Source organism: Pinus tabuliformis, chromosome 1_2, assembly GCF_031772625.1.
Source record: "Pinus tabuliformis cultivar Carrire ecotype Pingquan chromosome 1_2, CPIR1, whole genome shotgun sequence".
Classification (NCBI taxonomy): domain Eukaryota; kingdom Viridiplantae; phylum Streptophyta; class Pinopsida; order Pinales; family Pinaceae; genus Pinus; species Pinus tabuliformis.
In genome coordinates this window covers 1,188,844,208-1,188,847,616 of record NC_142298.1, presented here as the reverse complement: position 1 = coordinate 1,188,847,616, position 3,409 = coordinate 1,188,844,208, and positions in this window count along the sequence as shown.

The window sequence follows — 3,409 nt, the reverse complement described above, 5'->3', positions numbered from 1 at the left end:
AGTGCATAAAGGTTTATCCTTCTTTATAGTGTTTGCTTTCCTCTCCTTCCATTTCAGTTTCTTCTTTTCCTTGCTCTTGCTTACAGAATATTTAGATGATCCCCCAACTTCTGCGTTTACATTCTTACCTTTAGCTTCTAGATGTGTTGCCTAAACTAATACATCATCTAAGCTAGTGGGATTAAACATGAGAATAGTATGCTTTAAATAGCTATGAAGACCACCTTTATAATTCAATAAAGTCTCAGGTGAATGTAATGATATTCCTAGAGTTAAAGCTCTCTTTCTGAATTCCTGAGTATAACTTTGTACACTTTGACCCTTCAACTGACGAAGAGTTTGCCAACTCATCATTGCCTGCTGCATGTAAGCTAAAGGATAGAATTGCTTTTTGATAGCAGAAACAAATTCATTCCAGGTAGAAATGATTTTACCATGTTTTTGCAGATCAACTTGTGTCTTGCCTTCCCACCATACTAGTGCAGTTCCTCCAAGTCGAAGGCTAGCCAGATGAATCTTCTTCCTTTCTGAATCAACATTCTGTACCCTGCAATATACATCAGTTTGTCTTAACCAATTATCTAACTTTTCTACATTGAGTTCTCCATCATAAATTGGCAAATCAAACTTCACATCTAATTTGATTAAGGAAGTTTTCTTCTTTTTCTTAGAAGAGCTAGAAGATGATGACGATGATGAAGGTCATGATGGAGGAAATGGTGGAGGAGACATTTCCCCTTTCCCTTTCCCTTCTGGAGGGGCAACTAGAAAAGGTTCCTCTGCTCCTTTGTCTAGTTTAGGTGTTGAAGTGCTTTCACCTCGACCCTTCTTAAGTTCCAGATACATCTCTTCCACCATGGCTTAGAGTGCCTTAAAACTTTCTATAAATTGAGATTCTGATCCCAATGGAGTTTCTTCTGCCATTCTCCTCTGAGAATAGACTCTTCAATCTTCAGATTAGCCTCAACAATTTCTCCTTCTCCTAGTCTGAGCTTTAATCTAGTTAGCATTCAAAATCCAGCACAAGCTTGTCTAACCTTAACAAAACCAAAACCAAATGCTCTGATACCACTTGATATGTAAATGAGATCTTAAATCAATATTAAGGTATTACAGACTCAGGTGCAGGAATGCCTATATTATTTAGTGCAATGGATCGAAAAGATTGCGAATAATACAGACATTTAACAATCGGAAAACATAACAATTCAACACATCAACACAGTAAATAATCAAGGAGTTCACCAGACTTCCTGGCTACATCTCCTGGTCCAAGCTTTCAGTGTCGACCTCTATATTATGTCTTCAACAATAGAGTTTGCAGGTGTGGGCTCAATCAAAGCCATAACACAACAACAATGACATTACATAGGGATTTCACTCGAAAACCTTGAGTCTAAAGAGTGCACAGACTCTCCCTCTTAGTGCCTCTGATCAACTGTTCATAGCTGTGTGTTTCTCTGACTCTCTATCTCTCAACTCTGACCTCTGTTTTTGTTCTATTATGGGATGGCTTTTTAAGCCTCTCGGCCCAATCTGTTCGCCTTCCTTTTCAGTGTGGACACGTTTTGTTAAAAACGCTTAAGGCATAAGAACAATTTCTTTTAGAAACGAAAGGATCGACGTGCGCGGTGAAACCGACCGTTCGGTCTTTCTCCGCACAAATTCCCTGATATAATACATATTTGGGCCTTATTTCATTTTATCGGGAATACAAAGAAATTCATGAAAAACCAATCCAAAAACATTTTATCAGAACTCAAATATCCTATGAAACGATGTTTATAATCTTATTAGTTCCACCATACATCACATGTCGCATTCATTCACGCCTGTTACGACCCCATTTAACGTTTGTGATACGAATAATTCTTCGCCGTTGGTCTTTCACCATCAAATCGATGACTGATGTCTTCCCGATCAAACAAAACTTGCTTGACAGTCCTTCACCGTTGATCTACACTTAATGGATCTGACGGTCCACAACGATTTCAGGTGAAGAACTTGCTCGACACTTAACCAACTTTACAGACCCGATGGGAATTATAAACTCCCAATCTATTAAAGTTTGGGTCTGATTTCTTAATTAAAGTCTGATTACTTTAGCACCCGATATCCATTGGATGATGAGATCTCTCGATCCTGCGGTCTGCAGGTATTCAACATACACACGTTTTAACTTCCCTTTGGTTCCATGTGATGCGATATTGGTAGTTGATCTGGACTGTTGATCTGCACGCTCGATCAACGGTCCTCATTAAATCGCGTTGATCGCTGTCGCAATTCCTCAAGGCCATGGTCTTTTAACACTTCGCTTTGGTTTTTCCCTGATGCGATAATGAAGCTCCATTGTAATATATATATATATATATATATATATATATATATATATATATATATATATATATATATATATATATATATATATATATATATATATATATATATATATGGAATGCAATGAATGTTTCGCTGCTATACTCTGTTTTTCATGGTTTAAACATATATTTCTCCGGTGTGATAAAAGGTTGCGATGCAATAATTCTTTAAGGGACTTTGAAACATATTTTCCCATTTTAAATACAATTGAAGACTTAAGAGGTTTTTCCAAGATCTATTTTGGATCACCTAGATCCATCATCTCAAGAGATTTGATCCCTCTTAGGTTGGTAGATGGAGAGTTAAGATAGATCTAGGCTAGTTTAATTATTGATAATTGATCATTATAATTATTAGAAAAAATGTAATTTGACCAAGTCAAAATGTTTTAATTAATAATTTTATTTTTTTTATATTTATTTATTTTTTAAATTGTATTTTACTTTTATTTTTATTGTTATCTAATTTTATCGAGTCAAAATGTTACATTACATAACATCACATCACATAACATAACCTTACATCTCTTCCATACTCGGATGGAGAGCACCTCTAATAATCTCAACTATATAATCATAAAGTTAAATAAATTAAACTATAGAAACCCAACTTTTCACAACCCTTGGTTTTTCCCATGGTATTCTTCTTTAACTATAGACTCCAAGTTTTGACAACCAACATATTGTTTTGATAACCCATATTTTTTCCCACGGTATTCTTCTTTAATGTAACATATTTACAGCCATGAAATTTCAATGAATTTTACTTTTATTCAAATAAACAAATTTCATTTCAAATATCAATTATGTAATTGAAAAAATTAAACCAAGCATTCAGACAAGTTTGGAGATAGGTAGGGGAGGGACATGTTTGGTAACATAACTCTGTTGTGGCCACCAACAACCCCCCTCTTTGTTTGGTATTAGCAATAACACCAAGCAAATGGGGACCCTTAATAAAAAATCCAAAAAAACATTTTATGAAAATTTTTGTATTCAACTCCTTAAAACTGTATTGCATCGCGAGAAGA